General features: G+C 44.2%; 1 protein-coding gene across 2 annotated transcripts in view; it reads right to left on the bottom strand.

The window, feature by feature from the left end:
• LOC144265538 (uncharacterized) overlaps positions 1-27,213 on the bottom strand; it is a 178,446-nt gene that overhangs the window by 59,405 nt on the left and 91,828 nt on the right. For both annotated transcript variants that reach the window (XM_077818193.1, XM_077818194.1), the window contains exon 2: positions 20,990-21,296. The gene's annotated coding sequence lies outside the window, so the exon portion shown is untranslated. The remainder of the gene's footprint in view (positions 1-20,989; positions 21,297-27,213) is intronic.

Genomic DNA, 27,213 nt, shown 5'->3' with positions numbered 1-27,213 from the left:
TCCCTGCAGGGAGCTTTTCCCTCCCCTGATGCTGCAGGAGGTACTGTGTTATGCTATGCAAACACCATAAACAGCCTCAGCACAGCTTGCTACTGAAGTTATCAGAACCCCGTGATGCCTGCTCAGCCAAGAGTTGTTGCACTGGAATAATCTGAAGAACCTGAATTTCCTTGCATAACCTCTCACAGCAGGAGGAGATGTGGTGAGCAGAGCCTTAACCACAGTCTGATATTCAGCCTGTTTACTCTCCTTTGGGCTTTCAAGAATCATCAAGAGATAATGTCTCACATTACTGAACCATACTTAATTACTAACTGCTCATTGCCAATACATTGTCAGCTCCAGACCAAGGCCTTAAAAAGGTCCATCCTTCACATCAGACTCCTCATTTTGAAAGCGGCTCGCAAACACAAATGATTTCAAGTGATACTAAGTGCACGAACGTTAACCATCCATTAGCCCAGCACTCGCCTTTTAAAAGACTTTACAAAGTTTATTCAGTAGATCGGCTTAGTTTATGATAAAAATAAAACCTTAAAATGTTTGAGGCAGCAACAAAAGGTTGATTGGAAACATCTGAATACCGAGGGGCTTGACTTTTATATTACAGCTGCTTAGCAAAATTGCAATGTGTTCAGGTTTTTTTTTCTTTTTGTTTTGATGAGCTACAATTAAAGTAAATAGACAAACATATTAAACAATCCTCCTGGTGTGCTTAAAATCCATGTACGCAGACTCCTAAAAAGGTAAATATAAAGGCCAATGGAAGAATCTTGTTAATTCACACTAATGGGGGGTTAAGGGGGGAAAGAGATGCATTACTGAATTGGCAAACAGACACAATAAAGCAAGAATTCTCCACTAGAAAATGTATTTTGTGCATATATTTTCCCAGTTACAGCAGATACTGTAGGAAGAGTAGCCTTGGAAGAATTAGATTTTTATCTGTAAATGTTAACAAACATCAATATCAGTGTACACACAAACCAATGAAAAAGCATTTCCAGCAACAACAGAAATTTACAGATAGGTAAAGTAAGAAAAATGCTGCATGAGAACTTACTAGAGTCAAAATCCAGTGATTTAGACCTTTGAATTAGACTTGTTACAAACTGACTGGCAAATGAGTAGTAAAAACGTGTATGATTTGTGGATTTAAGGATATTTATTTTGTATATTTTAATGTTATGTTGATAATGTGTTTTAACAATGTATAAAGCTTTTCTCAATGTCTACTGTCATTAAATAATTATGTCTCCCCCATAATTTCCCAAAGCTGTGAAAATCTAAAATCAATAAAAACTGAAGAAATGCTTAAAAATAAACACTGATATTATCCATCAAAGTTACAAAAAACATAAATTGAGTTCGCCAAGCCTAAGTATAAGCAAAATCTGAGCAATAAACCTTACTACATCACCTGTTATTAAATCTTTACTAGAGGTGTTCACTGTCATTTTCTCCTCCCTACAGCCCCAGTTTTCTGTTCTAACTGTTCTATCTTCTCATAAGTTTAGCTTTTTGAGGCAGGGACTATCTTTTTATTATATAGGTACACTTGACCACACTGGGATCCTGGTCCCAGACTGGGATCTCTAGTTGTCTATTACAGTAGAATTATATCTTCTACGCTATTTTAAATGCGCAGTTTAGCAACACAGATAAGAGGCAGAAACTGTTCTGAATGCCTCTGACCACACATTAACAGAGAGCAAGAGGAAGATCTAATGAGTAAATTAAAGTTATTTACCTGTAACTGGAGGATCTTCGAGATATGAGGTCCCCGTGTATTCCACACATGCATGCACCTGAGTCTGGAGATTTTTAGTAAGCAGTGTGCTTTGGTCTGCTCACACACAGGTCTCCTCATGCTCTGATCTGAGGATACAAAGGGCAGTGCAGACCAATGCCACTCCAGTTCCTTTTCTTACTGCAAATCTAGTCATGATCTGCAACAGACGGGACAGACGGCAGGTAGTGGAATACAGACAGGGACCACACATCTCAAAGTAACTCCAGTTGCAGGTAAGTAACCTCCATTTCTCCTTCAAGTGATGGTCTTTATGTGCATGCAACACATGGGAGATTTGTAAATAGTAGTCAAACACGATATGGGTCTGACCAAAGCGTTATTTTTTATAAAAATATATATGGAGCTCCCAGGTAGCCACCCTACATCTATCTAGGAAGAGTACATCTCACAGAGATGCTTCAGGGGTTGCTTACTCCTTGGTGGAATGGGATCTCACCCCTTCTGGGATGGGGTGAGGGGTGGGGACGGGAATTTGAGCTAGTTGGTAACAAAAGGATGATGCACCCTGAGATCCACTTAAAGTCTCTGTGCAGATTGATCAAGAGGTCAAGCTCTCTCTGCTAGAGTGATAAAAAAAGTCTAGGTATTTTCCTAGTTGCTTTTATACTCTGTATGTAAAACGTCAGAGCCCATCAGACATCTGGAGAGTGAACCCTTCTCTCCTGATCAAAGGCATGAGGCTTCAGAAAAAATACCGGGAAAAGGATGGTTTGATTCATGTGAAACTCAGAAATTACTATAGGGATGAATTTTGAGTCAAGGCAAAGAAAACGGTATGGGGCAGATCTGCCATGAATGGCCCTGGCTGATGTGATGGCGATTAGGAAGGAGACTTTCATTGAGAAATAAGACATTGAATAGGTGGCTAATGGTTAGAAGGGAGGTTTGGTGAGAACATAAAGGATGAGACTGAGATCCCTTTGTGGTGTGGATTTCACCACTGTTGGGAAAGTTCTAAGTAGTCCCTTCAAGAATCTAGTTATCGTAGGATGAGTAAAGGTAGTCTGGTCATCAACTGGAAGATGAAAATGATGCAAGTGATTCCGCTGACTGATGCAAGATGGTCCCAGAGAAGCCTAATGTCTTAAGGGCTGGTAGGTATTAATAACAGGATTCCCAGCAGATTCTGGGGATAACCAGCGTTGTCGTGACCAAGAGTAGAAATGCTTCCATTTGGCCACATAGCATCTCCTAGTAGACTCCTTCCTGCTTTGGTTGAGAATAGACTGAACTGCCATTGAACATGTGCACCCTATGTCTGGGTAGCCGTATCCCAAAGGAGGTGGACAGTTCCAATACTTTCCACGCGTTCTGTCTGGGTTTGTTTCCCTTCGGCGGGGGAAGAGTGATACACATCTGAAGCATCATATTCGCTCAGTGAAATAGACTCCCACATTATTGGTGGTACAATCAATACCGGTGGGAGGATGCTCCAAGTTGCAGATGCAATAGGTGAGGATCCCCTTCTCCTCAAGGTGGTTTCTTCAGGAGTAGTGATGTCTCCAAGGAGGACCAGGCCCAAGAGGAGACTGTGGGATGGAGAAAGCCAAAATATCCTCCGATGAGGTAAAGTTTTTGGTCCTTCCTGATGATCCCCTTGAGGAGGGGACAGCAGATCCGGGCTGTCAAATGGTCTAGTATTTGGAGGATCCCACAAGGAGTGTGTCCTGAACTGTCAAAGGGGGTCCAGTTTGGAACTCCCAGATGGGATCGGTGAGTACCGATCTTTTGGTTCCTTCTTCCTTCGTGCCTTACCCTCTTGAAAAGGAAGTTTATGCAAACCTAACTCCTTAGGGCCCATGTGCAAGAATTCAGTCCAAGTTGGATGAGATGGGGAAGGATCCTTTGTCTTAGAGGCAGTTCTGGATGGGGATCTGTCCTTATGCCGATGGTCATATCCTCTGCTCTCATGAAAGGGTTTCTTAGGACTAAGTGTTTTGGCCTTTACTCCAGAGGGATGCTTGGAGGGGTGCTGATTGAGGTCTGAGGTCATGGTACGGGGGGTTTCCCCAGACTGGATCCAAATGGGGCCTCATAGCCTGCTCCAGGAGGTGCTTCCGCAAGTGGAGTTCTCGTCCTTCATGAGTTCAGGGAGAGAAAGACTGGCAGATGCTGCAATTGGTGACAATAAAGGCAATAAAGGCAGCCCTGGTGTTTGTCACTGAGAGAAGGAACAGGGCAGGAGACAGCTCCTAACACAGTCCTCTTGCAATAGTCTCTATCCACAGGGAGATACTTCCTGCGGCAGAGAAAACTAAGCTAACGAGAAAACCACTAAAAACACGACGTCTAAACTACTAAAAGCTATTTACAATTGGTGATTTACACGTACTAAATTAGAGGAAGACCAAAGCGGGCACAGACAATTCTGACTCAGGCCATGCAGCAGCAAAAAAGAACTGGAGAGGCGTCGGTCCGCACTGCCCTTTCTGCACTCAGTGTAGAGCGCAAGGAGGGGAACTGCATCTGAGCGGATCAACAGACGCAGTTTACGAAAAGTCTGCAGACTCAGGCGTATGGTACATAGGCAAACCTACGCATGGAATACACAGAGGCATGGGCAGCCGTATAATCGGCCAGGGGAGGCTCTGCCTCCCCTAGCGCAGCTGCTGCCGCAGGACGCTGGTTGCAGGTTTGGCAGGGGAAATTATTGCTTTTTATTATGTCCCATGCAGGTTCCAGGGTGGTTGAGGAGGCAGTATGTGCTATTTGGCTTTCTGGGTTCATTAGTAATCTCCCTGGATTGGGGCTGCGGTGGGAAGGCGTGGCTGCAGGGGCTCCGACCAGCCCTGGGGTCCTCCGAGCAGGTTGGTGGGGGGCGCTCATGGCTTTGGCTGGCCTGGGGCTCCTTGGCTGTGGGTGGGGACAGGGGGTCTCGGAGCTCCGGCCGCAGAGGGAGGCCAGGAGGTCTCGGCGGGGCTCCGGCGAGAGGAAAGGGGTCTCGGGACTCTGGCACTGGGGGAGAGGGGGTGGGGCTAGCCTCCCCAAAGTGTGGCTCCACCCGCCGCCCAAGCACATAGGGACCATCGCTCAATGAACAAGTGGATATAAAGGCAGCGGTGGAAAGTGGACGGGGCTAATACAAAACATATCTGATCATCTGCGAAAGCAATCTAGTTCTGTCTGAAGCCATGCCATTGACGGTGCCAAATCACAAACTCCTCAGTGGTGGCGATGGTGGTGAGACAGACTACCTCCTTGTCGCCCAGGCCTGGAACATGCTAACAGTTTATTCCTTCCATTAGCCACATTTCTTAGCTCAAATAGGTGCCATAAACTCCTAATACAGGCTACAAGTGAAACCACAGAAGCACATTACAAGCCTCAAATGAGGAGCATGTGAGTAGGACCAAATACAGAGAAAGAAATTTAAATGCAGCTAATAAAACCAGGGACACGAACAGGTTTATTTGCAAGAAGGTGGTACTGCTGGTACACAATGAAAAGCCTTGTAACTTGTTACTTTTCTGATCCATCAGCATCAAGAACATAAGAGTGGCCATACTGGGTCAGACCAGAGATCCATCTAGCTCAGTATCCTGTCTTCTGATAGTGGCCAATGCCAGGTGCCCCAGAGGGAATGAACAGAACAGGTAATCATCAAGTGATCCATCATCCCTTGTTGCCCATTCCCAGCTTCTGGCAAACAGAGGGTAGGGACACCATCCCTGCCCATCTTGGCTAATAGCCATTGATAGACCTATCCTCCATGAACTTATCTAGTTCTGTTTTGAACTCTGTTATAGTCTTGGCTTTCACAACATCCTCTGGCAGAGTTCCACAGACTGACTGTGCGTTGTGTGAAAAAAGACTTCCTTTTGTTTGTTTTAAACCTGCTGCCTATTAATTTCACTGGGTGACCCCTAGTTCTTGTGTTATGAGAAGGAATAAATAACACTTCCTTATTTACTTTCTCCACACCAGTCATGATTTTATAGATCTCAATCATGTCATCCCTTAGTTGTCTCTTTTCCGAGCTGAAAAGTCCCAGTCTTACTAATCTCTCCTTATACGGAAGCTGTTCTATACCCCTAATCATTTTTGTTGCCCTTTTCTGAACCTTTTCAAATTCCTATATATACTTCCAATATACTGCATGCAGTATTCAAGATGTGGGCGTACCATGGATTTACATAGGGGTAACATGATATTTTCTGTATTATCCATCCCTTTCTTAATGATTCTCAACATTCTGTTCGCTTTTTTGACTGCTGCTGCACGTTGAGTGGATGTTTTCAGAGAACTATCCACGACTCTAAGATCTCTTTCTTGAGTGGTAACAGCTAATTTAGACCCCCATCATTTTACATGTATAGTTTGGATTATGTTTTCCAATGTGCTTTACTTTGCATTTATCAGCATTGATCCCTCAACAATCTAAAGAATTCATTTTGCTAAAAACATTGACTAATACACAACAGCCTGCTGGGGAAATCCTGATTTATTGCTCAACACCTTAGTTTTCTCTTAGCAAAATACTCAAGAGAGGGACACAGTACAACCTGGCGACTGGGCGCCATCATCATCTCACAAATTCTACCCTTTGCTCTGATGAGGACTCATCCTAAAGCATTGAGCAGGTACCTAATCTCTCCACCTCAGTTTCTCCATATGTACAATGGGAACAATACTACTTGCCTACCATGAAAGAGTGCTGTGAGGCTTAGATGGTTAATAACTAAAGCACTTTGTAGATGGAAAGTGCTTCCATACTTTATTATAGCATTCCTATTAGTGGACTATTATTGCTCGATCCTGAGCAATATCAGGCTGCAAAACAGTTTGAGATATAAACACACAAAACTGACATGCTTAATGGTCAAAATATTCACTTTTGAGATTGAAACTTTCCATATTTCATTTGGATGTTCAATTTTTATTTGGAAAGTCTGAGGATAAATTCCTTCCCTAGTCTGAGTAATGACAGAAAAAAAATTACACTTTTTTCCATTGTAAAAAACCAAAAAATTCTAACCTCACTTTTTTTGGGGGGATGGGGGGGTAAGTTGATACTTTTTTTAATTGGAAACAAACTGGCTTTGGATTTGATTTAAGCAGTCATTTGAAAATTGAATACTGAACACGTGCAGTGGAAAATGTCTTCAAATATACAAGCATGCCTTCAAACGAGTGGCTCTGTGCCACAACCTAGGTACATGTTCGCTGGCTTGCTCAAAGAGCTTGTAAGTTCTGTTGGTGATGTGGGGACCTTGTAAACTCTGCAAACTAAATAGCACCATTCAGTTTGCACTCCACCTCTGAAAAAAATCTAGAAAATAAAAAGCAAAACAAATACCTATGTGAATTTTAAGTCCCAATATTTTAGCTTACCTCAAAGGTTGGTTCCCAGATCTCCTCTCTCATTTTCTTACTTTTCCTCAGGGGTGGGAATTTCCTTATTTAAAAAGAGTGTAATGTATTGTAGGTCCCAAAGCAGCTATGAATGTCCTCAGTGAAAGCAGAGAATGCATCTGAGATAATGAAAGAAAGATTGCCAAAATAGCAGGTAAAGCTGTGCACATGACTTTGGTTAGGAAATAACCAAGTTATGTACTAGTTTCTTTTTAAATTTTCTCATGAGTTGAGGAGGAGATAAAAAAGGACCCAATAGGACTATAGAGGCCAAACTTCCAGCTCCCAATATCAAGAGTTAAGGAATTAAAGGATTAAGCTGTAACTGACCCCAACATAAGATCAATTGAGACTTGAATAGAAAGTATGTTACTGCTTATCTGTACTGAACACTGTCCAGCAATCAATATGTAGCCTGAACTCTTCACACTTCTACAAACAACTTTCCTAGATGACCTGGAAAATTTCCAGGCTGATAATTCAGCTGAGCTGGGATTTCAAATAATGTTGCCCACAACTCTGTTGCCCTGAAAGAATATCCAAGGCAATTTCACATAAAAGCATATAGATTAGGCAGGGCAAGAGTGTTGTTTTGTTAGCCTGCAAGTTACAACTTGCTATTATGATCCCAAAATAACTGCCGGTATTTTATATTTTAAGATAATTCCCCCTTGTATAGTTTTTATTGCTAACTACATGTACTCACCTAGGTAACAATGATTGTTTAAACAGAATCTGTGTTCCATGTACCTACCTTTTCACTTTATTTTCCCCAAAGATCAAATTGCCCGTTTCTGGTTATTTTTCATTTATGTACAGTTGGATCACTAAAAATATGTTTAACAAGAAAACCGAAGCTCCTGAGGGAATATCAACTACTTCTCTCCTTTTATCTGGTGTAGCAAACTTAAAAAAAACTGCTACTCACCTTCTCATAACTGTTGTTCTTCAGGATGTGGTGTGCATGTCCATTCCAAAACAGGTGTGTGCTTGTGCCACTTGCAGGACAGACGGAAGATTTTTCCCCTAGCAGTATCTGTAGGGTTGGCCTGGAGGCCCCCTGGACTTGCGTCTTCATAGTACCCAACAGAGGGCCCTTCTGACCCGACCCAACCCAACCCTCCCCAGTTCCTTCTTGCTGGGGACTCCGACAGAGGGGTAGGGAGGGAGGGAATTGGAATGGACATGAACACCCCATCTCGAAGAATAGTTACGAGAAGATGAGTAACCATTTTTTCTTCAAGTGCTTGTTCATGTCAGTTCCAACCAGGTGACTCAAGCCCAAGTTCAGGAGGCGGGGTCAGAGTTGTCCACCAATTGTAGTACCGCCCTACCAAAGGCCGCATCGTCTCTGGCCTGCTGGGTGATTGCGTAACGTGCGGTGAAACTGCGTATGGAGGACCATGTCACTGCCCTGCATATTTCCTGAGTAGACACCTGAGCCAGGAAAGTGGCTGAAGAGGCCTGTGCCCTGGTGGAGTGCACAGTGATCAGAGGGGCAGGCACCCCTGCCGGGTTGTAGCACTCTCAGTAGAAGGACTTGATCCACGATGAAATTCATTGGGAGGGGACTCGAAGACCTTTCATGTTGTCTGCCACGGCCACCAACCGTTGAATGGACTTCTGGAATGGTTTCATTCTTTCAGTGTAAAAGGCTAGTGCTCGGTGGACGTCTAATGAGGGAAGTCTTTGCCCCTCGCCGCTCGAGTGCGGCTTAGGATAGAACATGGGAAGGAAGATGTTCTGGTTGATATGAAACTGCGACACAATCTTCGGGAGGAAAGCAGGATGTGGCCTGAGCTGAACCTTGCTCTTATAGAACACCGTGTAAGGGGGCTCTGATGTTAGGGCCTTGAGCTCAGACACCCTCCTGGCTGAGGTTATTGCTACCAGAAGCGCCACCTGGTACAACAGGTAAAACAGGGAACAAGTCACCAGTGGTTTGAAGGGCCACCCCATCAATTTGGAAAGGACCGGATTGAGATCCCAGGCCAGGACTGGCTGCCTGACTTGTGTGTATAGCCTGTCAAGACCTTTCAGGAAACGGCTGACCATAGGGTTAGCAAAGCCCGAGCAGCCCTCTGCACCTGGGTGGAAGGCAGATAGGGTAGCCAAGTGACCCCTTATTGACGACATGGACAGCCCCTGCTGCTTGAGATGGAGAAGATAGTCTCTGTGCCACTTATATTAGACTAGCGTCAGGGACGAACGGTGCTGTGCCTACCAGATTGAAAATCTCTTCCACTTGGCCAGGTAGGTAGCCCTGGGGGAAGGCTTCCTACTGCAAAGGAAGACTTGTCTAACCTGGTCTGAGCAAGAGAGCTCCATCGAGTTCAGCCATGGAGCTTCCATGCCGTGAGGTGCAGTGGCTCGAGGTTCAGGTGTTGGAGGCGGCCGTGGTCCTGAGTTAGTAAGTCCGGGAAGAGCGGCAAAGTGACTCGAGCTTCCACAGACATTTCCAAGAGCGATGTGCACCAGTGCTGGGGGGGGGCCCAGGATGGAACTATCAATATCACCGAAGCTCATTCCCTCTGACTCTTGAGGAGTACCTTGTGAACGAGGGAATGAGCAGAAATGTGTAAAGGAGATCCTCCTCCCAGGGGGAGATGGAACGCGTCCGTGATGGAACCTGGACTGTGATTCAGTAAGGAGCAAAACTGCTGGCACTTCCTGTTGCAACGCCTGGTGAATAGGTCTATTTGGGGAAAGCCCCACTGATGAAAGATTGAGTTCGCAACGTCCGGGCAAAGGGACCCACTCGTGGCCGTGGAACGACTTGCTGAGATGGTCCACCAACTTGTTCTTTACTCCGGGGAGGTACAATGCTTGCAGATGTATCAAATGCTCTACACAGAAGTCCCACAGCATGAGGGCTTCCTGGAACAGGGGAGAGGAGCGTGCATCCCTCTGTTTGTTGATATAAAACATCGCCGTGGTGTTGTCTGTCATAACTGATACACACCTCCCTGTTAAGTGGGCTTGGAAATTCTGGCATGCCAGGCGCACTGCTCTCAGCTCTCTGACATTTAATGTGGAGAGCGAGTTCCACCTGAGACCAGAGGCCTTGGGTCCTAAGGTCTCCCAAATGTGCTCCCTAGCCCAAAGCTGATGCATCCATCACTAGGGAGAGACACAGATGACAGCTGGTGAAGGGGACCCTTGCACATACTACCTGTGGGTCAAGCCACCACTGGAGGATGTTGAGGACCAGGCAAGGCAGAGTCACAACCCTGTCCAAACTGTCCCGAGCCGGCTGATACACTGAGGCTAGCCACAATTGGAGAGGCCAGAGTCAGAGCCTGGCATGTTGCACCACACAGGTACAAGCAGCCATGTGTCCTAGAAGTTTCAGGCAATTCCTTGCTGTGGTGGTGGGAAACTGCCTGAGACCTCGTATGATGTTGCTGAGGGACCAAAACCTTGCTCCCGGGAGGTATGCCCTGGCTTGTGTCAAGTCCAGTACTGTCCCTATAAACTCTATCCTCTGAACCAGGGACAGCGTTGATTTCCCTCATTCAGAAGGAGGCCCAGTTCATCGAATGTCGTTCTTATGAAGTCGACTTGTGCCTCCATTTGAGATCTGGAGCAGCCCTTGATCAGCCAGTCATCAAGGTATGGGAATATCCGTACCTGCTGCCTGTGCAGGAACACAGCCACGACTGCCATGCACTTGGTGAACATTCGAGGTTCCGCCGACAGGCTGAACCGGAGGACTGTGAACTAGTAATGGGTGCTGTTCACCACAAACTTGAGGTATTTTCTGTGGAACGGAATTATTGCTATGTGAAAGTACGTGTCCTTCAAGTCGAGGGAGGCATACCAGTCTCCTGGATCCAATGACGGATGATGGAGATCAAAGAGACCATGGGGAACTTGAGCTTCTTCACCAACTTGTTGAGTTCTGGCAGGTCTAGGATGGGCCTGAGCCAAGACTAGAAACCCTTGCCCTTCTGCTCCTGAGGAACCTTTTCCACTGCTCCTAGTGAAAGGAGCGAGTGCACCTCCTGTATAAGGAGGTGCTCATGAGAGGGGTCCCTGAAGAGGGACACAGAAGGGGGATGGAAGGGCACAGAATTGGACGAAGTATACGCTCTACCGTGCGGAGCACCCAGCGATCTGAAGTGATATGGGACCGTGCACAGTAGAAAGGGGACAGTCAGGATGAAAAGGTAAGGCAGGGTAGCTCCAGTTCTTGTCCTGGTGTGCGGTCCTTGACCACACCTTCAAAAGGCCGGTTTGGGGCCCGAAACTGGCTTGGGTTGGCCATACCCTGGCCTGAGGATGGGTGCCTTTTCCTTCTGCCCCTATTCCTCCTCCGGGAACCGTCCTGTCGGTTTTGTTGGTAAAACTGTTGAGGAGGCTGTGGCCTGAAGTGCCTGTGCTGTGTAGCTGTGGTGTGTATGCCCGTGGACTTGAGGGTGGCCCTCAAGTCTTTTAAACTGTACAGTCTCCTGTCTGTCTTTTCAGAGAAAAGGGCCTGACCTTCAAAGGGTAGGTCCTGGATGGTCTGTTGGACTTCATAAGGAAGCCCAGAGACCTGGAGCCAAGAGAACTTTCTCACGGCCACCCCTGTAGCCACGGTTTGGGCGGCCGCATCAGCACCATCAAGAGCCGCCTGCAAGGTGGCCCTAGAAATGAGTTTGCCTTCCTCCACCAAGGCATTAAATTCGGAGAAGGATTCTGGTGGTAATAGCTCAGCAAAATTGGCCATTAAAGGAGTACCTACTAATGACAGCCTGCTGGTTTGAAATGCGGAGCTGCAAACCACCAGTAGAGTAGACATTTCTCCCAAACAAGTCCACCTTTTTCACCTCCCAATTTTTGGGGGAGGGTCCTTGAAACCCCTGACGCTCCCTTTGGTTTGCAGCATCCACTACCAAAGAGTTGGGTGGAGAGTGAGAATAGAGATGCTCATATCCCCTTGAGGGGACAAAACAGAGTCTCTCATTTCTCTTCGCTGTAGGGGGCAAAGAGGCCAACACCTGCCGCAAAATTTTTGTGGTCTCAGTTATAGTTTTGATGAGTGGCAGCGCAATGCACGAGGGCCCAGAGGGGGCGAGGATGTTCACCATGGGATCAGCATCCTCTACCAGCTCCTCTACCTGGATCTCCAGGTTCTGGGCCACCCTGTGTAACAACTGTTGCAGGACCCTGCTATCCTACAAGACGGGGGGCTGCTGAAGTGCCTGCAATGGCCTCATCTGGGGAGGAAGATGATGAGAGCACCGGCACATGACCTTGGTCGCTGCCCTCGTCCCCAAGAGGGTCACGTTGTTTGTTGGGCTGCTGTAACCCCGGTGCCGCAGTCAGAGGGGTAGGTGCCAGCACGGAGGCCTGAGCAGTAGGGGAAGGCATCGGCATAGTCTCTGGTGCCAGCTGCTGCACGGGTGGGAAGGATACCGACACAACCAACGCTAACCTGGATCTCAACGCCTGGCTCTGACCCTGGGCTTGATGATAGGCCCAGGGAGTCCAAAAGGGCTACCGAGCTGGTGGTTGCCATTGAGGTGGCCACAACACCGGAAGAGGCTGCCAGTGTCACTGAGATCTAGACCAATCTAGGGGATTGGTGTGGTCCCCCCACACTGGCGGCCCCACAGAGATGGGGAGCAGTGCGACATCATTGCCGGCTTGCCCCTAGATGGGATAGGTGGCCAGGTTATCACCAGTGCCTTGTCCCTCGTTGGGGAAGGTGGTGCCGTCAGGCAAATAAGGTCCTGTGCTGCGTCAAAAGTCTCCAGAGTGAAGGGGAGTTGAATATCCCAACCATGACAGTCTGGAGAACAGTAGTGGGCCCAACTCGATTGAACCCCTTGCAGGACAGGAGTCGGTGAGCCCCTGGGAGGTGCCGGGCCCAACGTATGCTGGATGGGCTGAGGCCTCCCTGTCGCTGGCTCCTTAGGCTTAGGAGGGGGAGAGCGCCCTCTCTCCTTCCTCTTTTTCTTCTGGGGCACCGAGGAGGAAGACCGATGCCTACCAGAAGTCTTATGCTTGGCGCCATGTCAGTGCCAGGAGTCCTTAGCCTCCTTCCTTGGTGCCGGACGAGGCACTCGGCACGAGCTCCGCCGACCTGGGATTGGACTGCGGGTGGAGGGCTGTCTCCATGAGAAGAATTCTGAGTCTCTGCTCACGATCCTTAAGGGTCCTCAGCCGAAACCCTTTGCAAATGCAGCACTTGTCCTTTTGGTGACTCTCGCCAAGGCACTTCAAACAAGAAGCGTGCGGGTTGCTCTCTGGCATCAATTTACAGCAGTCTTGACAGGGTTTGAACCCTGGCGACCGAGGCATGCCCCAGTGTTGGGGACGAAATGGGGGAAACCCCTGCAATGGAAACTTAGAGAAACTACTAACATTGCTAATACTACTAAGAATCTAACTATATACAAATGACAGTGGGACACTGCTAGAGGCGTTTGCAGAAGCAAGAGTGAGGGAAGTTCAAACTAGCAGTCACCAGCGGTAAGAAGGAACTGAGTAGGGGTCGGGTCGGCAGGGCCCTATATTGGGCACCATGAAGGTGCAACTCCAGGGGGCGCCCAGGCCAATCCTACTGATACTGTTAGGGGAAAAAATCTTCCAGCTGTCATGCACACGGCACACGCACACCTGATTGGAACTGGAAGAAACAAGCACTCGAAGAACATTACCATGCTGTTTCCTATGTATGCTCTTGCTGACATGCAGATCAAATGTGATCAGTTTACAACTCAAAAGCTGATTTTTCTACTTGCCAGCCCTCAAAACTCCACTTGGGATCTGAACATCTGAACTGGGATCATCCTGCCTTATGTACGCTGCACACTAGTGACTCAGATTCTGCAAATAGCATTTATCTAGCAGTATTTTTTTGTGAGGCAAAGTAGAACCCAGCTCACTCTTCCATCAGTGGATTGGTTCTGCAGAATTAATGTGGGGGGGGGGGGGGAGATTTCGTCAGCAAGGTAAGCAGATGTCGCTCAAGCCACAAACAGGAAAGTTGAGCAAGTGGCCTCTTTACTGTTCGTGTTCTGGCTAGCACTGAAATGATGATTTATTTGTGTTAAAGGGAGATGCAGGAGTTCATAAAAATGCCTGGGATATAGCAGCTGGCACAGCCAAGTTCAGCTGCTAATTGGCAGGTGTTTAGAACATTGGAAGTCCATGACACAGTTACACTTCGACAGTAATTTCTGCTGCACAGAGATTCAGGGCATTCATTCCAGAAATACCTTCTGTACAAGCATCTGCCAAATCTGTGAAGCAGCAAGCGAGTCCTCTGGCTTCCAACAACAGGTGTTGGGGGTTAGAAGGGTGCTTTTATCACAGCTCAGTATATCCACCTATGGACATAGCAATGAGTTTCTCGCTCTGTTTTCGCTCCATCAGGTGCTTTGGGACAACCTTGCTAGTTATGTGCAACCACAGCTGTAAGCAATATATGTCTGCTTCAGCAATGTTTAGTTATTTCCCCGTGGCCCTTTATCAATTTACACATTCTTTGCCCCCAGATTAGACTACAAGTGAACTGAAAATGGGAACTATTTATTGGGGACTGAATCAGATTGGAGTACCATTGTGCTATGCGCTGTACAGGTATAACAGCAAAAGACATTCTGTCCCAAAAGAATATACTACCTTAGTTCAAGATAAAATGCACCAGGTGGGAGAGCAAACAAGGGATGTGGAGGAAGAAGGATGAGAAATCAAAAGAAATTTCTTTGCATATGCTAGCTGTATGAAAAAGTTGTAGAAAGAGACCATTGTGAAGTAAAGGGGTAGTTAATAGGATAATGCAGGGCTTAATTGTGATGGCCTTAAAGGTAAGGATAAGAGTAGGCAGTGGAGAGACTCGAAGTGGATGATGTGTCAGAAAGACTGGCCAGAAGATGGGGGACACTGGCAGACCAGGTGCCAAGCTCATACAAAAGCCTCCATGTCTCAATTGGACACTGACAACTACATAGCTGGAATCAGTCTGGCTCACCTGTGTGTTAATATTGTTAAAATAGGTATTAGAATTATAAGAATGTCATTAAGTGTTTAGACTTTATTGAATGCCTGTGAGTTGCTGCAGGCATTAGTTTCACTTATACCGTCTGTATACCATACTGTAAGACTGGATTGTGAGCCTCTGTAACTAAGTCACCAGATGGGACAGACATTAACTAGTGTGAAATGCTGATCTCCAACAGAAGGTGTTACATCTGGCCCAACAGGAAAGGTCCATCAACAGACAGACTATTCTGGGATGTTAAAGAGGACGAAAGATGTTGTTTGTTCTGCCCTCCTCCACATGAAGATGACTCATGCAAGTGGATTCCTCTCATCAGCTGAGTTTGCAGCTCAAAGCACATGGCAGGCATGGGATAAAAGTCCCAAACAGAAGGAACTGATTATCTCTATGCCGCCTGGACTCTAAGCACAAGCAAGAGAACCCCAGCTGCTTAGCCTGGGTTAGCCCCAAAGGACATATAAAGCTTGCTGAATACAGAAGTTTCCTAACAACTTTGGAAATTTAAAATAACATTTGTGTATATACATTTACTGCCTTGACTTTGTAAATAACTTATTTCCTTTTCCTACATAATAAATTGTATATAGTTTAATATACATATATAGGGTATATATAGGGTTGGCTAGAAGCGTTGTCTTTGGTGTAAGATCTAAGGTGCAACTGACCCGGAGTAAGTGGCTGTTCTTTGGGTCTGGAAGTAACCTAAAAACTTGGTATAACAGATCATCTATCACAAAAGGTATTCTCACCTGGGTGGCAAGATGGATCAGAATGCCCAAGGGGACTGTCTGTGGCTCCATGTTTAGGCTGTTAGTGCCTGAGGAATTTACACTGGATTATTGGTTGGTGAAATCTGAGGCTGGTACTCACACTCTTGAGTCACTGAAGGCAGCTTTACAAGAAGATCTTAGAAGTGTTTTAAAAGGACCTAATGAGGCTAAGGTTACACCACTCAAGGCTGGAAAGGCAGAGGTTTCAACCATCAAAATGCAAGATAAAGAACTGGATTAGTATTAGAATGGTGGATAAAGAGGAAGGGCCAAATCTGTGAAATGCAATATAGGAAGAAGTAGCAGGATTTAGATACAGCCTAACATTTAGCTCAAAATGCTGCTTGCGTGCTCCTCACTGCCAGATTTCTCCTGCACACAGTCAGATTTTTCTTGCATGTGGCACATGCGCTGCCATTGACATTAGTGGGACTTCAGTGTAAAGAACAAGAACGTACAGCAGCTCCCTGCCACATGGATTGGAGAGGAACATTTTGCTCTTAGTTTCACTTCTATTCTCATTTAGTATTTACAGAATCATAGAAATTAGAAATAAGGGAGTGGTGGGAAGGGTGGGACAAATACCATTAGATCATCATTTGTTCACCCTCTGGGAACCAAGACAGGACCATTCTCTACATTCTATCTTCTAGTGCTTTTGTCTAAACTAGTGTTACGATAAAATCCAGTCAATGGAGCCTCTACAGGTTTGAGTACTACAACTTCTAGATTGTTTTAGAAATCTTTCCCTTTCCCCGCCCCTCTGTAGGCTGTTAAAAATAGGGAAATTGGTTGCTTTCAGTAGGTTCAGAATGAAATGCAAAATGGATAGGAGAGGGTGTGATGACTGCATCTGTGTCAGATGAATTACTCAAACTCTGCTTTTCACCTCTGACAGTTCTACATCATGCAAGGCTGGTAACTTTAAAACAATTTTTTGAAGTGACTGATAATTGGGAGAGTAACTAGATTCACTCTCCTTGTGCTCACAAGAATGTTGAGTCATACTCCCTTAATCCTTTCATACATTACCCCTCTCTGAAAGCGCGGGTGGCTAATCGACTCAACTCAAGCTATACAGGCTGGATGATGATATTTTAGAATTAAGATGGGGCCATTATGTTTCTACAGGCAACATGGACCTCTTGTTCTCTTCCTTTACTATTTCTTTTGTGAGAGAGGGTCCTGTTTTCTACCTCATTTAGCCATTACCATATTATACTCTCCTTACACTCTTACGGTAGACTTCTATGAAAGGTCTCTGATTTTATACTGACCCTATTCACTTTTAATGGGGACAGAAATGGCTATATTCTATCCCTTCAGCGGGAAGGAAGCTGGCAACCCTCAGTGAGTCTAATCCTGGCAGGGTATCTACATTTGGATATAGACCACCATTGCGCCTTAAGTCAACAGGTGACCAGCTTTGCTGTGACTACCCCTATGGTTTTTAAACTCACTTCCTATAGAGCATTCATTTCAGGCCTTTCCACCCCACTTAAAAGAAAATGCATCAATACTGTATATTCCACACACATTTTCTGGTTTAAATGCTGTCAGGAATCTCATAACCTTTATTGTTATTAAATAATGCTCACTTGTCTGAATTTTTACTATTTATTTTGTTTTCAGATTACCTGTTTGTGTTTTTTTTAAATGCATTATGTTTTAACCGTTTGTACAAAGTCCCAAACGCTTGGGCAGGTGAGGGGCGTTATAAATGAAAGTATTACCTGATATAGCATTGCCTTAATTACACTATAGTGTCTACCTCTGAATGAGACTTGATTTTGGACCAACAATTAGCACATAGCAATCATTTAATTTTTTTAATTATTTTACACACAATCTGATACCAGGGGCAATTTTAGTGTCATCAGTAGAAAAGCCACATTCACCAATTACAGCAAATGAAATTGATCAAATGTTTGTAATTCCTTAAGCAAACTGCAATATACAGCATTATAGAAGATATTCTAATTACATCTATTTACAAAGAACAAGTTACTGAAAGAATTTGTGTCGCATATAAGAAAACAATCGTGACTTCATAGTACTAAAAATATTAAATTAAAAATAGTGTTACAAACCCTTATCAACCAAAAATCAATAAGTAACTTCTTACAAGAACTTTGACAAATCCGGCTTTTAATTGACATCCTGGTTTACATCAGAGAAACTCCTGCTAGGAAGCAAGAATAAAAATTTAATTTATTCAGACAGCATCCACCATCATGAGATACTGAAACAGGAACAGGGATTTCTAGAAACTATTTTAAAAACACCATCCAACATATAATTTGTAAACGTTTAACTGTCTAAAGTATAAATTAATCCCTGCAATTTTCTTTTGAAGAACATGCCTAATAAAGCTGGCCTTTGCCATTTAATAAGTGGAAGGTCTTACAGATCATTTATTTTTGCAGAGAAAAGAAAGAGATCCATCGCGAACAAGGCAGATCTGTATTCTTCAGCAGTCTCACACAATTGCTACCCTTCTCCGGTAAAATAATAACTGTCACTTGTAAAGCTGTTATTAGCTATAACCGAGTGATTAACACATTTGCGTGCCATGGAATAAACACAGCCATGTAAAGCAACAGTACAATGCACGAGATGCTAACTACTGCAATTAAAAAACAGCTAACTGAGCATAAGGCTAATAGAGGCTAAAATGCCCAGATGTGGTTTTATCGAAGTACAGAAAACAGACCTTCATATGCTTCTGGTCACCGTAGACATTAATTCACAACAAGAGCAAATAATACAAGTTGGTGAGATTCTCTCTGACTGAGGGATGTACTCTCTTTAAGGCAAGCTTACTACCAAACCGGTGTTCCTACAGGAGCTCTAGACTTGTAACGGAATAACCTCAGATTCAGAAAATCCTTCAAACCAGTAGTGGAACAGTTGAACTATTATATATATACACACAGTATATATAAAAGGAACAAAGCGCAAAATCTGTTTAGACTCCAAATGCAACCATGTGTTGGGTACCTAGTGATACTCAGACCTCAGTGGTTCAGCAGTCAAATTAGTGATCAACATTACCTAAAAGAGCCACAGAAGTGTGAATTCATTGTTTTGTTTACTATAATACTATTCATATTTAAATAATATGATGGGAAATACTTAATTTTCATATATATATATATATATATATAAAATTCTCTCAGCAAATAAGTTAATAACTTAGTGCAAGTTGACAACTTAATTGGTTAACAGCATAAAAGCATCCTGATTGGTTAATAATTAAATCATAGTGTTTTAATATGTGCTGAAAAGAGCCACAGAAGACATTAAAGAGCCACTTGCAGCTCACAAGCTGCAGTCCGAGTATCACTGTTTTAGTGTATAGCCTAGAATAGATCTTATCTGTGTTTCAGAATGAGATTAAAGCCTTTAAGGATCTAGCCATGTCTCACCAGAAAGGCACTACACACCTGGTGTGTTGCTAGCATAGTCTGGGAAAGGTTATGAACAGAGCAGCAGGAAATAAGGGTTGTGGCTGCCTGTGAGAAACATGAAAGTATTCAACTACATGGCGAGCTCTGCTTCTCCTGAGACCACTACCTTTATAGCAAGCATCAGAAACATTTCCTCTACACAGATTTGTAAGACACACTTTCTCTTCAGTTTTGTTATGGGCCTACCTGTTAGCATTGCTCTAATTGTAAAGGTTGTCTCGGTATTTTTATTAGAAAACCTGGATGAGATTTTCAAACGCCAACGAGGGGATTTAGCCACAGAATTCTCAGGGTAGATCTACACAAGCAGATGACATCAGCGAGGCTTTACCGATGCAGCTGTGCCTCTGTAACACGTCTGGTGAAGAAGCTGTATGCCGATAGGAGGACGCTCTCCCATCAGCACAATTACTCCACCGCCGTGAGAGGCAGAAGCTATGTTGGTGGAAGAGCATCTCCCACCAAAATAGTGCCGGTATGGACAGTGCTTAGGTCTGTAACTTGCGTCGCTCGAAGAGGGTCTTTTTCACATCCCTGAGCAATGTAAATTAGATGGACTTAAGCGGCGGTGTAGACCTGCCCTTATTGTGGTTAAATCCCCTAGGTAAATCTGAAAGTCTCAACCCCTACTTTTAAGACATTTCCACATCCTGGACACTAAAGTTTTGGTTGGAGCTGAAACTTCAACATCCCCCGTGGTACCAGGACTTTTGGGTCACATGCCCCAGCAGCTCCCCAACCCCATTCATCACAACTGGGCATGAAGCTATAATATTGAGTGTGTGGGTGCTTCAGCCACATAAATCATCCACACCACAACAGCATGCCACACCTGAGAAACCTGTTTTAACCAAATTCTGGCCATTGTTAAGTTACAGGGGAGCAAAAAAAGGAAAATTCTGGTTTCAAATACTCTCTTAAGGATGGTTATCACTTTAGGGAAGCCAGTAGCATCTAGAGGGATGAACTCCTAAGAAACAGAAGATCCTGTTTTCATGCAAATGTGGCTGACCACCACCATCATCACACAAATGCAAGGAGAAAGACAAGTAAGAATTTCAAAAAGCACTTATGGGGCTAAGGAGCACAAGTCCAACTGACTTTTCTTGACACTTGTGCTCCTAAGTTCTCTCAGGCACTTTTAAAACTCTCACCCACAGACTATGAAAAATACCTTTATAGACACACACACCCAATCTACATCTATATGTGGCTCATAAAAGCACCTGTTCCAATAATGTTACTAACAATGTAAGTTAAGTGGTGTAGGGAATTAGTGGTTTCTGGAGATGAGTTTAAATCCTGTCTAGGGTTACAGGCAAAAGTTAGCATAGTGGTCTCATTTAGTACCCATTTATACACATCACAAGGCAACACAGCTAGCATACCTAGCAGTGTTTTACAAGGCCCAAAACCAGAACAGCAAGGAAAAGACTAAGATGTTCAGACATCTGAGAAGAATCATGCACTACGAGTGATTTCAGCTAATTCATTTAGTTCTTTCAGAAGCACCAGCTTCACACTTGATTTTAAAATTTAGAAAAAAGGTGGCACAGAAATGCAATACAAACTTAAGCCAAGTTGGCCTTACCTGAGCTGGATATTAGGTTCTGTGCTACATCAGTTCAGGCTAAGTTGCCCTCTCCCCATCGGGCCCATCTGGTAGAAAATATTTCCAGTTCCAAAATGTTCACCTTCATGACCCTTAGAATTTTCTGTCCTAAGCGGAAACCTCCAGACTATCCAAGCTCTGCTCGCTTTCAGTATCACTCTGACACTCTCAAATCAATGCAGCGTCATCTGTCTCCGGTGTGCCCCCACACAAGCGGTCACTGCAGCAGGGAAATGCAACGTCAGAAGCTGTCACTGTACAGACTCTCTTCCCTCTACCAGGCTCACTGCAAAGAAAACAAGAAGAGGTCCATCAGCTTTCTATTTCTTGCACCATGCATATATTTTTGTCACAAAATCAGTATCAGTTTGCAAACAAAAAAAAGTGTTAAAATTCTGTTTACGTAAACACCCAAGTAAATACACTCAGGGCTTGGCTGTACCATGGGGGTTACAATGGATGTAACCCTGTAGTGCAAATGCTATGGGGAAGTTACTACAGCAACAGAAGGAGTTCTTCTATCCTGGTAGTAACTCCACCTCCCAGAGGTATGTCTACATTCCAATTAAACACCCACAGCTAGCCCATGTCAGCTGACTCAGGCTCATGGAGCTGTAAAATTGCAGTGCACACACTTGGGCGGGAGCCCAAGCTCTGGGATCCTCCCCGCCTTGCGGTGTCCGAGAGCTCAGGCTCCAGCCTGAGCCCGAACGTCCACATTGCAATTTTATAGCCCAGCAGCCCGAGTCAGCTGACATGGGTCAGCTAAAGATGTTTTATTGCAGTGCAGAAATAGCGATTGTAGCTAGGTTAACAAAAAACGCTGCTGTTGACCCAGCTACATCTACACTGGAAGGTAGAAGCTCTGGCACTCTGCATCATAGCTATGTCTCCCAGGCCTCATGATCACTATACCGTGACCACTTTGTACAACATTTCAAGGGTGTAAACCACCAAAGAGGAAAGGAAGCACTTAGGGTGGTACAAGGGACCATAAAAACAGTGGTGCTGAAACTGAGCAAATGAGGATTAAGGCTGAGTTGTCATGAACATTTCCTAAGCCGCACAGTCTGAGACACTGTGGAGTAGTCTCCCAAAGGAAACTTAGGGAGCTACATGGCTCAGGTTATTGAAGAGAGTGGGCTGGACTAAGCAATGGCAAAAATACCAAAGGGAGAATCCTGAACTGGCCAAGGGGGATGGTTTACATGCCTCACTAGGTCTTCTCCATTTCCAGTGTTTGCTTCTTTGTGGATGCACAGGACCTAGATATGTTTGTGCATCCAAACAGCTGTTAAAGCCAGTGGGCAGTGATGCAGTCGCTCAGCCAGAAATTTCACAAAGCAGCGGGCACACAATTGACCATACGTTTAGAACTTAATGGCAACACACACAACCAAATTATTTAAAACAGTTATGACCTCATTTTGCTCAGTTTGGTTTCATTTTATTCATAACATATTCTGTGGTCATTTTTGAAAACTGAGCGGCTCAAATTTTGCTATTCTCCCTTCCAGTTTGAGATTCCAGTCATGTCCTGATTTCAGTGCTGCTGCATAGAAAAAAATGCCCAACACTGCTTTATATTAATGGAGAGATCTCGCCTTGTTGAATTGCATTTTGTTTAGGATTAGGATGGAATTTTGTGATCTGACCAGACATTCTGGGTGAAGTAAAATGCAGTCAATGGGCCTACAGCCACATGATGTCATTTGTCTGTAATTTATTTATGCAGAGAAGCTCAGTTCAAACACACCTCATTTTCAGTGGGGTCCTGTGTTTTACCCCATTTTCTAGCTTGGTTGACAGATTTATGGGGGCAAGTGGATTTACCTGGAGGTCTCAAAGCGAGTTAACCCATGGAGACGGTAGGCAGACATATACTATACAACGTCACCCTCAGTTTTCCTACAGGAGAACACAAGACCCTCCAAAGCCCTTTGCTGCTCTAATTCGTTATCCCACACTGTTAACGAGTGAACAGTGCTAATGGAAAAACCAAACTGATTTCCCAACGCTAGCAGCTGCTACCAGTTATATTTTAGATGGAATAATCTTGGCCATTTGCTGACAGCTAAACACAATGAAGCCCAATGGTACACAGGGATTATCTGTCATCCAAACGTTACAGGAAATTGTTGTTAGTCCTTCATCCTGCAATATTCTCTCAAGACATCAAAAAAAGTTATGAAAGCTGTTAGATTGCAACCTGTGGTATGCACAGCACACAGAACTTTAAAGGCTGATTAGAATTTTCCAGCTGAGAATCTCTAAACTATTTTCCAATCACTAACTAGGCTTTGAAAGTGGTTTTCAAATAAATAAATAAATAAATAAATACAGAGAGAGAGAGACACACACAGACAGACAGACAGACATTGAATTAAACCATGTATTCCTGTGCAGTAGAATGCAGTACCTTCACTTGACTTGGATTTTGTAAAATGGCTACCGCAGCAAATTGTTTATCAGGGCAGCTCAAGACATTTCTTCCATTAGGGAAAAAAAAATACTCTCAGCATTGGCAGCAAAAGCAGCAGTAGCATGGGGCTTGGAAAGGGGAATAATTTGAATAATTCTGAGAAAATTTACAGGTTTGTAGTTCTTACCTCAAATAATTCAGAAAAAGTTGTTTTTGCAGGCATAAAACTGCCCATTTGTCACAGAGTGTGACGTTTCTACATGAAATTGACAAGCCACCTCAAGGGGAAAATTTATGATTCCGGTCAGGAGGGGATGTAAAGTCCACTTTCAGTATGAAAAGGCTGAATTAATGGTGTGACTCCACTTTTGAGCTCATTCACAAATACTTGTGAACACACTTCAAAGCATTTAAAACCCCAGCATTCACAAGTCCCTTTGTGATACTTCCCTTTCATGTCTCTCCAACCATGCTACAGCCCAAGATGTAATGACCAGAAAACAAACAAATAATCTAGAACAGTTTATACATTCCTCCTCTGAGTTGGTTGCATTTATTTGTGAGTAGTCCTTTGTATGGTGAGTGTAGACAGATATAAAAAACATAGTCAGCACAGAAAGCACTTTGGAAAATTTTAATCACACTAATAATCTTTTTCTGTAAGATGGCAATCATAATGGTAGGTGAGAACCTACAATCAATAAGCTACCAGGCAACAAATTTCAAATCTGCCTCCCTCTCAAACATCTCCTGTGCTTATAATTCACTCCCATTTTCCATTGCAGTGGGGAAGGAGGAGGAGGACGACGAACTTTGGAATGTGCACTGAAGATCATCAGATTCAGGCCATCTCAGAACAAGGATTGCAGGAGAGGGAAGAAAGAAAAATACAATTAAAAAATGGTGAGGTTCATGCAGAGAACACCCAGTAGCAGCATCCTCTTGTTTATATCATCGAGGCTCCAGCTTGAGTGCCTCTGCTGATCTTAACTGTGGTAGTATGGCATGGGGAAAGAGATGGCTTTAAATCAGGGGTGGCCAACCTGTGGCTTCAGAGCCGCATGCGGCTCTTCAGAAGTTAATATGCAGTTCCTTGTATAGGCACCGACTTTGGGGCTGGAGCTCCTGGCGCCAACTTTCCAATGTGCCAGGGGGTGCTCACTGCTCAACCCCTGGTTCTGCCACAAGCCCTGCCCCCACTCCACTCCTTCCCGCCCCCTCCCCTGAGCCTGCCGTGCCCTCACTCCTCCCCTCTACCCCACAGAGCCTCCTGCATGCCACAAAACAGCTGATCAGGAGGTGCAGGGAGTTGCTGATCGGCGGGACTGCTGGTGGGCAGGAGGCGCTGGGAGCGACGGGAGCTGATGGGGGGCTGCTGATGTATTACTGTGGTTCTTAGGCAATGTACATGAGGAAATTCTAGCTTCTTTTCAGGCTCAGATTGGCCACCCCTGCTTTAAATGAAAGCTAGACTCTTCAAGTAGAACTGCTAGGTTCTTGCTGAGAGAATCCTACAACAATTCTTCCGCAGCTTCTGTTTTTAGACCTCATAGAGAACAAACAAATACCCAAAAAACTTTGCTTTGTTTTTTTGCCCAGAACTTGTCCTTCAGTTGATGAGAGTTTTAGATATGGATTTTTTGTAGCCTCATTATATAAAATGATTTCTACTTGACCCCACTAAAACATAATAATCAGACTGGAAAAAGCAGAAGATTACAAGTTTTTGGGAAACACTCAAGAGACTTTTTCTTCCTCTAATGTCTGCCAAAAAAAAAAATAAAAGACAGTGAAACCGAAAAGAATTCCCCTCTCCCCAAGCACACCCTTTTTTGGAATGAAAAATGCATATTGTACTGGGAAGGAACTGTATAAATATGACCTTTAGAAGTCAGATTCTTCTTGCTTAAGACAAAAGAAGAAATAAATCAAAATTTCTGTAATTGCAAACTTAAGCCAGCTGTAAAATTATCCATTCTTCATTAGGTACTAGACCGTGTGCCCGAGGAATGCAAACACGTCAGACAAATACAAAGTGAGACTGGCGATTTATTTACTAGAACATCCACCAAGCATTTTAAGCGTTCGTTATATAAACGAGCAACGTGAATTAGACATAGCTGCTTCACATCTTCAGTGCCAACTGCAAATTTGTAAGCATCAAGTCATAACCTACACCGGCCTTTTGTCTGCCAGCTCAGACACACCCAACTATTTAATCTCATCTAACACAGGGGAATAATGAGAGGCAAGTAAATTGGCAAAGAGTCTTCCAAAACCACACACACTTCCCAGAATGCATTCCTCCCCTAGATCTACTTCTCCACTCTCGTGAGTCCACACCAAATGGGTCATATTACTTCCCCCAAAATCCCAACTCATGTCGTCATTTGCATGTGACTGCACAGAGCAGCATCTAGTAACATAGAAACTTTCACTATAATAGTTCCTTTTCCTACACAGTCTACCTGCTTTTTCCTTCCATAACTGAACACACAATTAGATGTGCCTGGCTTCAGCCACTTATAGGCTGCTCAACCACAATGAATCACTAAGTAATGTGACAGCCATGAACTGGCTAACACCTATGATTAAAATTGGGCCCTCCAGAACTAAATGTGTGAATCTACACAGCTTGCACTAAAGAGCCAGGCTCTCTGGTTGAGCGTTGTAACAGACTCTCATCCTGTGTGGATCAGGCTACTGAGGGGAATATTTACACACTGAAGAGGGTGGTACTGGCATTCCCAAGATACCCAACTCCTGACATCTCAGATACACTGGTCTCTTGTGGTTAAGTAGGGGACTATCATACAGCAGCTGGGAAGAATAGCCCAACAGAAAAAAAAATGCATACATACCCAAAACATGCCATCTCCTATACTCAAGGGAGGACTTTCACTACAGAAAGCAAAAATAAATTAATGTCGCCAGAATCTTGAGCCCCTTTTACGACTAGTGGGTCTGTTTACCTTCAGAAAGGAGGCCACTAAGAGGGACATGATGCAAGTATATAAAATACTTAGTGGTACAGAGGAAGTAGATTGGGGGCATCAGTTTCCCTGGTCTCAGAATACAAGAAACTGGCTAACAGTCAATGGGAAATTCAAAAACTGGTAAGAGGAAATAGTTTAATCACACATAGTGTGAAAAAGCATCAAACATGTTGGCATGGGACATTATGGAGGCCAAGAATTTAGCAAGGTTCAAAAAGGGATTAGATTTTTAGATGGATATCAAGAATTTAGAGTTATAATAATTCATGACAATAGAAGTTTTGGGAGGGCTATTAAACTTTGTGTTTCAGAGTTTAAGCCACTCTGCTTAACAGAGATCAGAAAGAGATCAATGAGGGGTGCAGATCAGTCCACAGGTACTTACTGCTGGGTTTACACACCATCTTACGCGGCATGCGGTTTTGCCCACAGTCAGCAACAGGGCACTGGACTACGTGGACCACTGCTCTGATCCACTCTGGCAATTATATTCCTATGAAAATATATATTTTAAATTAGCTTTTCCCCTAAAAGCCATCCTCATTCTTCAAACAAGACCTTAAAGGGATTAATAATCAATGATGTATGCCAAGAATGGATCCCACATACTCAAAATATCATATTCATTTTCTAGTCCAAAAAGTATATTTTCATGTTTGGCTGCCTCTTCTGAAGACAATTTTTTTTTTCTGGCAATACCTTGGATTTCCATTGCCTTGATATTACTACTCTGGCTACCAATATGCTGATTCTGATTAACACTCTTCTTTTTAAACCCCAACTAA

The sequence above is a fragment of the Eretmochelys imbricata genome, chromosome 6 (genome assembly GCF_965152235.1).
Source record: "Eretmochelys imbricata isolate rEreImb1 chromosome 6, rEreImb1.hap1, whole genome shotgun sequence".
Lineage (NCBI taxonomy): Eukaryota > Metazoa > Chordata > Testudines > Cheloniidae > Eretmochelys > Eretmochelys imbricata.
Note: the sequence above shows the minus strand (reverse complement) of the source record. Positions and strands in the feature narration are given on the sequence as shown.